Below are 14939 nucleotides of genomic sequence, written 5' to 3' on the forward strand. Positions count from 1 at the left end.
GGAAGTGAAGCGAGAGGAGAGTTAGGGGGTAAGGGCTGACTCAGAGAGCCCATGGCATATTTCCCTCCTCCAGCAAATACACACATACACGTACTGTATTCACACATATGTGAAAATACTACCTTTCTAAAACAAGACCCAGAATTGTAGTCCATCACTCATTAAGATAAACCATCATAAAAAGTAATTGTGAAGTGAATAACTTTAAATATCGTAGCTTTTCCCGCTATGGCAACAAAAAAAAATTGTCAGTAAATTCAGCTAAAAATATTCTTGGCATATCACTGGGAATTCAAATGTCTGTTTCCCCTCAGAATAATTCTATTTTTGTTTTTCCCTCTCTCCTGTCTGTCTCTCTCATTCTTCAGTCGACTGAATAATCTACTGGCATTCTGGTGAAGTGAAATGTCAAGGTCATCTGACTTTGTCTTTCTAGAATTACTGATCTGGTTGTCATCTTTTCTCTCTGCATGTGAGACTGTGACTGATTTTTTTTTTTCCTTTTAATCATTAAAAGAGCAAAAAAAGAAAATCAAAGATTAATGATATAATGCAGGTTAATGTGCATGTGTTGTTCTTGCACAAGTTAGAGTATAGCTTTGAGACGGACAAAGAAACAGCAGAGTCTTGCCTGGGAACAGAGTTTGTTGGAAGCAGGCTGTGTTTGGGATTTGTAAATGCTAGTGGGATGCCAGTAATGGGACCTAGGAGAACGTGATCCTGTATCATTCTTCATAATCTGCATATATCATAAAGAATGGGTCTCATCATCTACCCACAGGTTTAATATGTGATGGATATGTGTGAGCAGTCTCATGCAGTCCATTTTTTAGTCAAGATATTCCCGGTGAAGCTATGAATACTCAGAAAAATATCAGCATGGGTTTTTTAACGCTGCTTATTTTTCATTTAGTTTTGTTGTTTAACTTCAGGGTGAAAAGGTTACCATTTTTATTGTACTGTGTATGTTTTAAATATGCTCCCCAAATTCCAAAGTTGTATAAACATGCCAAGTCATGCCCCTCCTGCTGTCCTCTGGGACATTAAAGGCATATTTACCTGAACTGCAGCCCTCTAAGTGCCCCGATCATTCCCTGTGTCACAAGCAATCCACCAAGGCCACTGAGTGTTTAATTAAAAAGACAAGGTTTACCCGTGAATATATCCTTCCAGCATTCCACATACATTTCAATGAGATGCATCTTATTTCTGCTGCAAAAGGAGAGTGATGGAATTTCAAATGGCAGCATAATTATGGTGTGCTTTTCCTTTTGACAGAAAATCAGTAGCCGGTCCTCCAGGTGGAGTAAGCTTGGCTGAGTGGAGCTGATTAGAGGCCATCAGGGGAGAGAATACACCTTTAACAACATCGATGCCGAAGCTCGGAGAGGAGCTCTATTAGCATACGTCTCAGCTATAGGCCATGTAGATCGCTGTATTTGTTAGAGGGGAAACAGTTTAGCAGTCAATTATACAGCAACAGTTAGGAAAATACTCTAACTCTCTTTCTCATTTGAAATCAGAAAGTCCTCTCGCCTTTGATAAAAGACACCTCACCTTGGCAGCCCTAATTACGAGGTAGAGGCAGACAAATAAACAAGACGGAACATACTCTATACTGTAACAAAAAAATGTTTCAATATAAAAATATGAGAGACGTGGCTGCCTTAGCGCTTCAATGAATAGTACTGCACCTACACAGATGTGGGGGACCTGTAAGAGAGAAATATCTGAATACCTGAAATGTCTTGATAGTTAGTCCATAGCATGGGTCAACCTCTAAAATTGCCAGTTCCTACATTCCCCATAACACTAATAACTTAGACTCTTCCTGTCTCGCAATATGTCCACATCTTTTAAAGGGGACATATTATGCTCCTTTTCAACAAGTTTAAATAAGTCTCAGAGGTCCCCAAAACATGTCTTTGAAGCTTCTTGCTAAAAAATCCACTCCGATCCTATATTTCAGCATGCCTGTAAACCCCTCTTTTTCAGCCCTGTTCAGAACAGGCTGTTTCTGTGTCTGTAGCTTTAAATGCAAATGAGCTGTGCCTGAACACGCCCCTCTCCAGAAGGGGATGCGGCTTAGGCTTCTGGCACCGTGCTCTAATGTTTACCGTGACCGGCGACCTGGCGTCGGTAGCGATTTGGTTCAACCACACGACTTTTATCCAGAATCTGACCCAGAGGGAGAGGCTGCTGAAGAAGTTCAAACTCTACAACTGCAGCAGGACGTTTCTGAATGGTTGGTAACCAATTTTGTGTATTTTGACATTACATTTTCAGTTTGTTAATGTGTGCTGGCACAGTTACTAACATGTAGCTAGGTAGCTAATGCTAACTGTTACTGTCTCTTCATTACTGGGAGCTCTTTTGGTAAATAAGCACTATTGTGAATTGTGTAATGTATTTATTTGTCACGCCTCCTTAGATATACTTTTACAGTCTATGAAAATGTTTGTTGACTGAGGACTGCTACAGGTGTTCAATGTCAAGACTAGTCAGATATTTTAATAGATGCTGACAAAGTAAATCATTTTGATTTTTATTAATTTTTCTCCATGTTTTGAGCAGATGCTCATCATGACATCTTCCTTTATGTGGTAATTTTGTGCATTACAATGAAAGCTGTAAATCAGCATATGTCTGTCAGCAACATTAATCTTTAGTCAAACACGAGGCTGTGCAGTGTTTTCTAAACTACACTGTTGTCAAGCTCCACATTATATGCAATAAGTGACATGTTATAAATTACCTATGTTATATGTGCTTGATATGTAGCCAAACTTACTTCTTACCCACCTTAGCTCCACTGTCTGTCAGTTTTTGAATTTCATAAGCTTTATATTCTGGTGAATGTTTCCATTTTTCTTTATATTTTGGATAGGTGCTCCTGTGAAAACTGTGCAACCATGCCCACAGAAGCTGAGAATATCTGCTGCTAGGAGATACCACAGGTAGCATTCTAGACAAACTAATCAGTCATTTGTTTTGATTACATTTATAATAAACCATAGCATTTACCATTTGTAATTCACTGTAGGTTACCAGACGGCTAGGGGAGATCGAGGAAGATTTACCATGTATGGTAGACCGTCCTGGGTTGGAGCCGCTCTGCCTCAATGTGTACTCCCTCCAGAATGCCTGCAACATGTACCACGCCGACTACGGTCCTTTACGGTTGAGAGGAATACACCAGTACGTTTTGCTCCTTTGTAAAAACATAGTTTCAATCTAAATAAAAGATGTTAGGCAGTCTTGTTTTACTTCAGTGCACATAATTTTACAATGGTAATAACACACCACAAATGGAGTAACACACCCTCAAATAAATTAGTTTAGCTGCTCTTTGATTTGCAAAGTTCTTCTATCAGCAGATAGTCTGCATATAATATATGAATTCAGAGGAGTCATTTCTTTAGTAACTATCAAGCATTTATTTGCATCAAATGAGGGACTTATAATCAGTGATAATAAAAAAAAAACTGTAGGATTCACTGGATCCATAAAAATAAAATTGTGAGACACAACATAGATATATGTAAATAAATGCCCTGTCCAGTTGTTTTAGTCAGTACAGGTATCTAGCCTATAGGAGCTTTGTGAGCTGGTGCTGGGATTTCCTTGGTCGCAGAAGCTGGGTCGTCATTCCAGCCTGCGTGGTCCTACGCACCCATAGGGAGTTTCCTGACACCACAGGCCGGTATGTGAGCTTTAGACTTCCCCATGATAGAACCGGGACACATAGGAGTTGACCTACTCCTTCTCAGGCCGCTCGAACTGTGCAGTGAGGTCCTCTGGGATGGGGATGGCCAAAGCAGCTTCCGTGTATGGTCCCAGGTCAACAAAGACTTTTTCAAATATGAGGTCCACCACATTCCCTGTTTGATAAAACACAAAAGATTTTGTTCACATTTTTCACTTTTTTGTTGTTTTTTTGTTGTTTTTTTTACAAAACAATTCAATTCAAAGTCTGTTTCTAACTACCTCCTGAAATTTTCTTTTCTGTATTTTGTTGTTGGTGGAACTGTCATAACATTATATATACACACAATACTTAATACAATGTGTACAAAACATTTTTTGGTTGAAAAATAAAACAATATAACACTTTCTCTCTTCATGGCCTTTGGAAAGTGGACCTTGAACAGTGGTTCACCTTCTTTTGTTTGGGCTTGTGGTCGGTCAGCATTTTCATTGTAGTACATGGCAGCCAGGTAGAGTCTGGAGGTACAGTAAAGAGAAAATCAAAGATGTTAATATTGACAGAAACCTTAGCCTAACCACTCTCACAAGTTCTAAGTAACCACAGCTTCATTTACCTGCACAGCATTCCAAGACTGATAAATGACTGTTAGGTTTATCAAGAGTAGATGCACTTCAGATGGCTACAGACCTGTACTTCTGATGTGAGGCTGAAGAGTCATCGAGGATAACTGTGTGCCTACAGTGGGTCAGTCTGGCATGCAACATCCCTTGTTGCAGGAAGCTGTATAGATGCACTTGATGTGCTGGCCTGAACAGAGGAAACAGAGGTTACACCAACATCCCAAATGTGTAGTTATGGCAACAGCTGCAAGCAGTGCAAAAATTTTAACAACAAATTCACTCAATTATGTGTAAATTGGGTTGTCAATAGCTTGTAAATGCTGCAAATAGCTCACTATATGTGCAAAATACAAAAAATGTGTATTACAGACTATCCCCTTTCGCATATTCCCTGTAACTCTGCGCTTATCTAGATATTCCCCACAGGCACTGTATCTGTAAACATGATATAAACGTTAAAATGGACATCTAAGGCATGACTCTCAATACTAACTTTCACAGCACTAACAAACAAGCCCAGACACCTATGCCAATCTGTGCAAAGCCTATGTTTAGTCTGAATTTTACCGGACTACTAAAACGCCTTTCAAGTGTGATAAAGTTAGCAGGGTGGCTCTAATCAACCTCACACAGCGATACCAAGCAGAGGAATTGCATACAATCTGTACCCGGCAATACCCGGCTGTGTGGACGAGGCAAAACGTTACCCACATTAGCTGCCATGCTAACAACACATGCAACAGGCTCTCGTGTACGTACAGTAAAGCAACATAAAATGGTGCAACTTACAGCTCCCAAGTTTGAAGTTGGGTCTCGGACAGTCGGTGCTCATCCATGCTTTATCTTCAGAAACGATAGCGGCTGCAAGGCGGACTCAGAGGGCGGAACACACACCTAGCTCGGGGAGTGTCACCCACTGTTATTTCCCTTCATGACGACATCAAGGGAAAATCTCCAATTGGCCTGTGTGAGCACACATTCTCTGAAAGGTGGAGCAAGCAAAAGACGGAGAGGATGGACTTTTCTCATGTTTGGGGGGGTTTGTCGACAGGCCGGGGACACATATTACTGATAGAAAACCATGGAAAAGTGCATTTTGCATAATATGTCCCCTTTAAACTCCACACCCCAATTTGTAATTTAAGGATTTTGTTGCAAATTTGTTGTCTTCAGACCAAATGTGACATAATAATAACCCCTAGGACATCATCAGGGTTATTTTCCAAGCCTTTAGATAACTTCCCCCAGAGCCACAGAAGAACAAGAAGTTTTCACCTGTTTTCCTTCAAATTTAGAGTTAAAAGGTACCATGTAGTGATAATGTTTTGATGAGCAGGTCCTATTCGTAAGAAAACTCCACAGGGCACCTTTAACTCAGGTAATAGTGTTCAATTTGTTCATTAGTTGTTCTAATGTAAAACTCACTGAGTCAACTTAACTGAACTTGAGAAAAAACATAAGAAATTAATTAACAGCTGATTTAAAGTAGAGTTGATTGTTTGGCTTGATTTTACAATTATCAAGTTGAAGCAAAGTTAAAGCAAATTCAAGTCTGAGCCCAAACTGCCGAATCATTACAGCACAGGTTGTACTGCTACTAAATATAGTAAGTGCAGTACTGTTCTATACGAATCAACTAATTTTACTGAGTATAGGTGAGATGTTAAAGTGAATACCTTTTGTTATCATGGCTGACTTTGTTTCAATTTTTATCAGAGAGAATAATGGGACTGATCTGAGAAACATGTATAAAAATACACATAAGCCTCTATCATTCTCAAGTTAAGGAAATTGAATGCAATGCATGCTGGGAATTATGGTAAGAAGTAAGCAATTTTCTTTTTTTTTCTTTTTATTACTTTCTTTAAATTACTGTAAGTTCTGGTTTGAATTTGACAACTATAAAATTTAAAGAGCCATTTAACACGTTGCAATGAGGTAAATGTGGACTTCAGGGTGTGTCAGTACACTGTGACATCACACCTATCCATACCCATCAGTGATGTTGCTTTTATGTAAGTGACTTTAAACTTTCGACTATGGAAACACTTTTTGTCCTTGATTTGAAGTTGAAATATTATCTAAACAAATTTAGTTAAACATAAGGTATAATACAATATTAAGATGGTTAGCCCATAGACTCTTGAAGTGGCCAGTGTTATGCAATAAGGTCAAAGGGACACAGACTTCCCTACAGCTTTGACTAGCTTGCTAAGAGAGTCACATATTTTCTGGCAACCATATCACCACACAGCTTTAAATACTCACACACTTACACATGGCCCTGCTGTGGTTTTGTATTGTTTTTGTTGTTTTTTTTATACACACTGCACAAGGACAAACAGTGTCTTCTATCTCCATCACTGACACAATGCATGCAATCACTCCATACCACTTGACTCTGATGGGCTGCCTGTGACTAGACAGCACCCCACACATCAAACAGAAGTGGAATGATTACTAGTTACTCAGCCAGCCAAGTGTAGCTGTGCAGCTATGATTTGAAAGCACAATTTAGCATTTAAGACACGACTGCTGTTGATGCAATAATCAAAAGCTGTCTACTGACGACATGAAACGTCAGACACGGGTGTACACAAATTGCACACAGGCACACACATATACATAAGTGTAATCAGGTGGACAAAGTTGGTACAACATGCCAACAGACTAGAGATTTGAATACCGCCATATTTCTCACGTGACCTTGTTTTGCTTTCAGAATACTTTATATCTTAAAACACATCTCCTATGAAAGTAAAAAGTGACCAGTGTTGTCACATTGGTAAAAACTGGAGAGTGGTTCTGAATAACCGGTTATTTTATCTATTTTTTAATTTCTTTTTGTTAGCACAGTTCCTCCTTCACAGGAGAGGTGAGTGTCGACCACTTGTAATGCTGTTGCTAGGAGCCATCAACGGAAATGTCAGTCGACTCAGCAAGTGATGAGATTTGACATATGGCATCAAAGCATCATTAGACCTGCACCTGCTGCAGATGGAGTCTGCTCTTTCACAAGGGGTTCAGCACCAGTGGGAGGCCTATTGAGGGACAGGGAAGGATAAGATGACCGGTAACACACGCCCATTGTGTCTGAATTACAATCTATTTCAATATATTAAAAGATCTCATGAAGGCCACAGCACCATATGCAGACGGCCATTGTATATTTTATTACATTATTATTGTGTCTGCATACGTCAGGTCAAAGGAATGCTGGGGCACTTAATATAATTTACCCTCAAAGGGACTTCAACGTAAAGGCAATAAACTTTGGTAGCTTTATTGAAGTCTTTATTTTAGTCTAAATTGTTGCACTTACACATATAGTATCAGCTGCTCCTGTCTTTAGCAAGTTCTTTCTTCCCCATTATTAACTGCTTACGTGCTGAAACAGGCCTCAATTCTGAATTTTAGCACATAAATGAAAAAGAACAATAAATTCTACAAACACATATTGAGTTCATTTTGGTGCAAAAAGTGTTATTTTCCCACTGCATTCTAAATCTATAATGCCTCAATTCCTGCAGGGGCATTCAAATGGTAATATAACATGATTACAGCAATTTCACTTTCACAAAAACAAGTCAAAAAACACATTCAAAAAAATAAATAAAACGTGTATATATAAAATCATAATAGAGTTTGCTTTTTTTCCAGTCATAAAAATTATGACAGTATACCAAACACAGACAAACTGTAGCAAAAACTGAAGATCAGTGACAGAGATAAACATTTAACAGGATAGTGAATAAAAGCTACAGATATAAAAGCTCAGATAAAAATGTCACTGAATTTAATTAGCACCTCTGTCACCCAATCACAATCTAAATTGTAGGTAATGAGCTCCACAAAGTTGGAATTTATGGTACAAGTATGACTACCATGTAGTCTGCCTGAACGCAGTTTCTGTGCAAAGATGCATAAATTGTTTTAAATATCAAAACCTGGAGCAGAATCATGTATGCTGTCATTTATATTATATGCCATGTATTTTCTACATCTTGACTAGTTTACATTTAACCAGTTTATGGGCAGTCAGGGCTGTATGGAGAGGGATCCATAATGGTATTCACCCTGTGGTAGTCATTAGGTTTGATGACATGTCCACAAGGTCATATTACAGCCAAGAAATACGAGACCATTTTAAACAGTGTTCCACATTTGAAGATGCGCTCATCAGCACCAGAAAACAAACTCAAGAGAGGTTTCATGAACATTAATCTGTTTGAAAAACATAAACACCGTTTGTAATCTTTCTTCTTCTGGTTTAATGTGGAAAAAATCTCAATTGTCTACTATTGTATTCTCCAACTTCCACCTCCCTCCTTGGCCGTGGGGGTTAAAGCAAGACTTTTATTAACTTTTGAAAAAAGAAATAATCTTACAAATGAAAAGTTTAATTCATAATCAATAAAATACACCCATGCTCAGTCCAGTGCACTCAGTGGTTTTGCTACTACAGCCTTACTTGATCTGGTGTGACCAGCAGCTTGAAGTGGCTAATGGTTAAAAACATTAGCAAGATATTACTGTGCAACTGTCATTATTGAGTAAATAGCACTAGCGTTTATCTTCATCACATAGCTGTCACTTCTGTTGAGTATAAGTGTAACACTGTTGTACTCACTGATCTTACAAACAGCACTTTGGTTTGTTAACTTACTCTTAATGACGATACTACCTGTGCAATATGTCTACTGTGTGAATGAATAAAGACTATAACATTATGTGTGGTCTCACTTTTAATGCCCCTTTAACCCTCTTTAGCTTTCACCTTATCTATAATAATTCACATTAAACCATCTCAAAGTCATAAAAATAAAAGTATTTATTAAACTAAAATTAGGTCTAAATAAGAAAATATAAAATATATATTCAATTACTGCACCACTAAAATATAGTTGCGGCCTGAGCACCTTGTACAGGAAAATCTCACTCAAACCAAACAAATAAACAGTTAAATTGTTCATCCTCTCCCCTCTGTTGAGAGGTATAGACTCAAATTCAAGTTAACACTGTTACTCAACACAAAACCATGAGTTAAAGCACATAAAAACCCTCTTTCCATTAATTACTCTGTTAATCCTTTAATTACTCTAACTCTTTCAACTTCTATTATATTCTTTTAGTAATTCTAAGTTTTAACTACATAATGAACCTCAAAACATTCAAACCATAAAACACCACATTCAATATTTGTGGCCCGTTCGTGGCGTTGGACAACATTAAAGATGACGGCCGCTGACTGTGGCCGCGTTTTACAACGTGGTTACTCACCTAAGTCCAGTCTAACTCTGTCGGTAAGAAAGGATGAGGAAGGCTCTCTCCTCCCTTGTAGCCAGAGGTGCAGCTGGGTTTTACCTGGTCACCCACTATCTTGTATCTTCTCGCTCGTCGTCAGGCTGATGATATATCCAGGTGCTAGCAAGCGCTAGCTTATCATGCTGGTAACTCACACGCTGAAAACGCGGTAGTTAATCACAATGTCATCGACTTTAGCTCAGTGAGATTAGTAATGTCCATACTTCACTCTGTGAAGCACATTGACAACAATAACACCTCTTTACACACATAACCGTTGGCCTTTCTTCTCCGATTTCTTGCCGAACGGCGAGGACGTAGCTACGCCTGATTAATTGCTCTCACACACTTGCGTCCCACCGCTTGCTGTTCTCCCGCCCCCTAGCAAATCAGTAACCGAAAAACTTGACGATGCTTTATAAGTGACCAATAGGAAGGAAGGAGACAGCATAACATCATAGTATGTGAGAATAAAATAAACAAGTTAGTAGTTTACAAACAAACCTTTAATGTTACATTCAATGTGGTGGAAATTTATACTACTCCCCATGTAAATGATTACACACATTTAAACACACTATAAAATATTACAGAATATTACTTAACTATACAAATAGAAAATAAAGGGAAATATCCTAAGGTTTATGAACAAATTAGCCCGGGGGTTACAAATTCTACATAGTATGGTCGCCTTAAATCACTTTTGTGAGGATACTGTTTGGATGTGGCCTATGATGAGCTGTAAGTTTGAACTATGTTCAGAGAAATCAACAATGACCATAATGTGTCAGAAACAAAACAATAATGTGCAGCGTCCCATAGAAACTGACAAACAATGAACATCACAGTTACTTTTTTCTATTGCAGTTGCCCTCAGCTTCTGCCTAATTGTTTGTTGTGTGCCTCAGAAATGCCACATTGAATTTTGTTTTTCAGCTCATCAAGCCAAGTGTCAAGTGTTGGGGTCGGAAAACCTGACTGAAATGAGGACTGGAAGACTAAAAATACACTTTCTTTGTCACATTGCAGTTTAGATGAAGATATATTTATTTAGACTGAAGACTCACCATCTACATGTATTGTGATTTTCCTTACCTGCCAGATGGTACCAGAACATTCAAAATAAACATAAAAAATAAGGATTTTAAGACAGGATCTTTTAATTAACACATTTTAACAAGTACCAGAAGCTGGACCAGCCAAAGGTATGAAAATCAGAGGGACAGCTCCCCATCCAGAAAGCGGTCTCTCTTCACACGTTCCTCAAATGCGCACCACATCCAGGACTTCAGTTTGTGTATTAGTGCCTGCATTCAGCAACTGTAGTAGCTTCACAGAGCAGAGTGTGCATGGACAGTGATTTAGCCTAACCATGATCATTTTATCACCAGGCCAATTATGTGGTAATGAGGAGCTACATCATAGATAACCACACACCAGTGACTCAGATAGCACAAATCACATGAATATGTCTATGCCCATGCACGCACACAGACACAGCCACACACACACACGTACGCACACACACACACACACACACACACACACACACAGGCAACAGCTGTGAACTGGTGGATACTGAAGCATGGACATTACCATAGCATGATGAATGACTATTTTCCCCTTTCTCAGCATTGCAATATGTTTTAATACAGTGTTACACTGCACCTTTTCCTGCCCCTGCTGCCTTATGAGGAATTTCTTTTTCTTTATTAAAAACCATTAATTATACTCGACACATCTAATGGGTATGAATGATTTGTGAGGGAAATATCACAATAGCAGCCTCATTAATAATTATTGAATAAGAGCAATAAGGAGTCAGCTAATCTATTATAGTAAAAACAAATTATTTTTAAAATAGGTTTTAGTATCTTATTTCACATGAGTAAACACAAGCCCTGCAAAGTGTACACAAATATTTATAGTAGTATATGTAGCCTGTGCACAATTTTAGTGAAGTGACAATCAAAGGCTTAACGTACTAAATCACAGGGTTACAATTGTGCTCTCAGACAACTTTCCCTTCACAACATACCATTGCGGATTTATGTGTAAAAAGGACTGAAAAGCCAAGTACACACTAGTCATACATCACCAACCAAAACAAATGAAATGAGAGTTGAATGATGATCCCCGAGGATTTTAAGATAAGCAATAAGCCTAAGTTCTGTCAATAGAAAGGTAAAACTTCATTCAGTTACAAGCAGTCTGAAGTGATTAATTGTGTTTTGGTTTTATTAGATTTGCAGTGTAGTTCTTGTCTGATTGCTGTAGACTCAAGCTGATCGTCATCATTTTGAAATATGAGCGAGAGCTGCATATCAGAAAGTGCACTCTCAACTTTTCTGGCTGTAAGTAGTTGAAAATTGTTTTTGTGCGCATAGATTCTTTGTGATGATTTTGTGTCTGAGAAGAAAGACAAGTAGAGAACCAAATGTATTTATGAAGTATATGAAACTCAACCACGGCATATTTTTCCTGTGGGATAATACTGTGCAGTCTTCATCAAATCAATGCAGATGGCAAAGGCAATTAAGTTTTTGTGTGGGTTTCTGCTAATATGCGATTGGCCAGCGGCAAGTTTTTTTTCTTCTAAATCACACTTTTAAATCACATAGTACCGGCAACTACAACACAGTGAAGGCTGTGTAAGGGAATGAGACAATAGAAGTGAGAAAGTCAAAAACAGAACAAGATTAAGAGCCTACAGCCACTCGCTAGCGGCTCTCTGAGGCTGTACTTAGGTATAAGTTATTGAATGTGTCAGCCTTCTAACATGCTCCCAGTGACAATGCTTAGGAAGTAAGAAGGTATGAAGTTTAGCATTTTCACCATCCTAGCTAAGTGTGCTAACATTTGCTGATAAATGTCAAATGAATGTCATTAATTTTGCAGCTATTTAACTCAGAAAGCTAAAGAACAGGCCAAATGGAAATTCTGACCCGATGATGACCTCAAACGAAAATTTAGTAGATCACAAAAGTTATGCTACTCATCTCATCAGGTAAATGAATGTATGTACTAAATTTGTTGACAATCTATTTCAATAAATATTGAAACATTTCACTCAACTCCACCTCATGATGATGCTAGAGGAAAGCTCAGGTGATCACCAAAGTTATCAGGCTTCATCCTCCAGGAACCATGAATATCTAGAAAACAGTTTGTTCAAATCCATCCAGCAGATGCTGAGACACTTCACAATCATTGACCTGCTAAACAAAGTCAAAAGGATCACAAAAGTCTGTTGGAATAATCCTCTTGGGACCATGAACGGTGGGCCGATATATTGAAAATAAAAAAGAAGTTGAGAGTATGGATGGAAGTGGGAACGTGAATGGTGGTGGTGAAGTTATTTTCAATTTTCCCTGCTGGGACCCCCAATCCCAAACAGCCCATACTACCCCCATCACACACACACACTCTCTCTCACACACACACACACACACACACACACACACACAGTCAGCTCCTTATCAATGCACTCCAGAGGATTTGATGGCTTTCAGATCCCGCCCCTCTTATTCTGGTCATCTTCGGAGCACATTCACAGTGGGAGGATTGAAAGGAGTGAATCTGCTTCCAGCATCATTCAGAAAATTCATAGAGGCCCTCAACAGGGAAATGAGATGGATGATTCCACCCCCCCACCCCCCAACCCACCCCACCCCTTTCCCCTTTTTTATGTATCCATAGAACACTTCAGAGTAATATGCTTTCACTCTATTTTACCTTCCCTTGGTATTTGGCTTCAACTCTGAGACTAAGGCCCCTCTTTCCATTTGGAACGCTGGCGTCTGGAGATAAAGGCAGTGAAAAAAAAAAAAAGAAAAAGGAGCAGATAGGATGCTGAGAATGATTCTGACCGACTAGAGTGATTCTAGATCTACTGTGTGACCTTTGGCTGTACTGGTCAGTCCCATTTCCTTGGGATTACAAGCTATTATCAACGCAAAAAAAATAAAAATAAAAACATGACAAAAACAAAGAGATGACATTACAGAACCCAGACAATTCAACTTGTACACATGCCCCACAACTATCTCGTTCTTTGTTCTGCCTTTTTCTTCATTTCTATCCCTTGTTGCCCTTTTCCCTGTATTTTTCAAATGCAGGAGGTAAAAAAAAGATGTGATCACAGGAATCTTTGCACTCTTTGCTGTTGCTGGATAGAATTGAGTTTGAGTTAGCAGGACCAAGCTGTGAACTGTTGTTTACACACAGAAAAGAGACAAGGAGGTTGATGCCATCTGGCCTCACTGACTAACAAACCAAAAGAATGGCTATCACTTGTAGGAGTTTGTTTGGCGCCCCTTCCCATTGTACTTGATGTGAAGAACTAACAGTTCAGTAAATTTTCTCCTTTGATTATAGCCTGGGAAAGCATGTTTTTTTTTCCTTGTGCCCCTTTCAGTCATTGTTACAGAAAGTCAATATTATCTGTGGCAATAGCATTCACTCTATTCCCTGTGGCAAGGACAGCGACAGATGAAGTGCTCCGATTACTTGGGGTTTATCATTCAATATCTTGAAAATTTGGATGATTTGGCCTGTAAAAAAATGTTACCATTCAGCCAACCAATCAAAAAAGTTACCGTTTATTTCTTAAAATGTGCCAAATATCGTTTTGATTTTGTAGCATATATCAAATCTCATGTGGAATGAAACCTCTCAGATTTCCCGACGATGGGGAAAATTGCTTTTATAGTGACACAGTTTGAGGCCACAGTTTGGAGCTGACCTACTGTCCAAACATGAATGTCACCAAAATATTGTCCTGTTAAGCAGTTATTTTCAAGGGCAAAAAGATGAGAACAGAACTGTGGCCATAACTGTGCAAATAAACAAGGGCTGGTGTACACAAGCACATGCACATATGTGAAAAGATGTGACTGACATATTGGCATTGGTGTCAATATGATCACAAAAGGGAAGGCCCATAACAAACACACACACACACACACACACACACACACACACACACACACACAAGAATTCACTGTAGACTGTGATGAAGATGAAGGAGAGGGAAAGAACTGGAAGCCAAATCCACCCTTGGGGCACAATAACTCACCAGTAAGCTGCCACAGCAAGTCGCAAGATTAGGTCTGAATCATATTTTTTTCCCCCTACCATCATTTTTCCCCTGCCATGATTAGCATGATGTTGGAGCACTGAAACCAACTGCAGCCTTTGCACTTATCCCCTTTCTCGCTGCCAATCTGTAGGCAGAACGGAAGAAATAAAAGTAGCCAGTGAGCACTGAAGAAAGGAAAAAAGGTAGCAAGAGGGAGAAAGTCTAA

General features: G+C 38.9%; 2 long non-coding RNA genes across 2 annotated transcripts; one reads left to right on the plus strand and one right to left on the minus strand.

Annotated features, from left to right (window-relative positions):
- Positions 1 to 2123: 2123 nt before the first annotated feature.
- Positions 2124 to 4113, plus strand: LOC130161458 (uncharacterized). Its single transcript, XR_008826154.1, has 3 exons — positions 2124 to 2245; positions 2888 to 2957; positions 3044 to 4113. It is a non-coding gene; the product is annotated as an uncharacterized LOC130161458 (long non-coding RNA).
- Positions 4114 to 5147: 1034 nt separating this feature from the next.
- LOC130161400 (uncharacterized) lies at positions 5148 to 9964 on the minus strand. Its single transcript, XR_008826140.1, has 3 exons — positions 9610 to 9964; positions 7652 to 7735; positions 5148 to 7370 (listed from the first exon to the last, which is right to left on the minus strand). It is a non-coding gene; the product is annotated as an uncharacterized LOC130161400 (long non-coding RNA).
- Positions 9965 to 14939: the final 4975 nt, after the last annotated feature.

The sequence above is a fragment of the Seriola aureovittata genome, chromosome 20 (genome assembly GCF_021018895.1).
Source record: "Seriola aureovittata isolate HTS-2021-v1 ecotype China chromosome 20, ASM2101889v1, whole genome shotgun sequence".
Lineage (NCBI taxonomy): Eukaryota > Metazoa > Chordata > Actinopteri > Carangiformes > Carangidae > Seriola > Seriola aureovittata.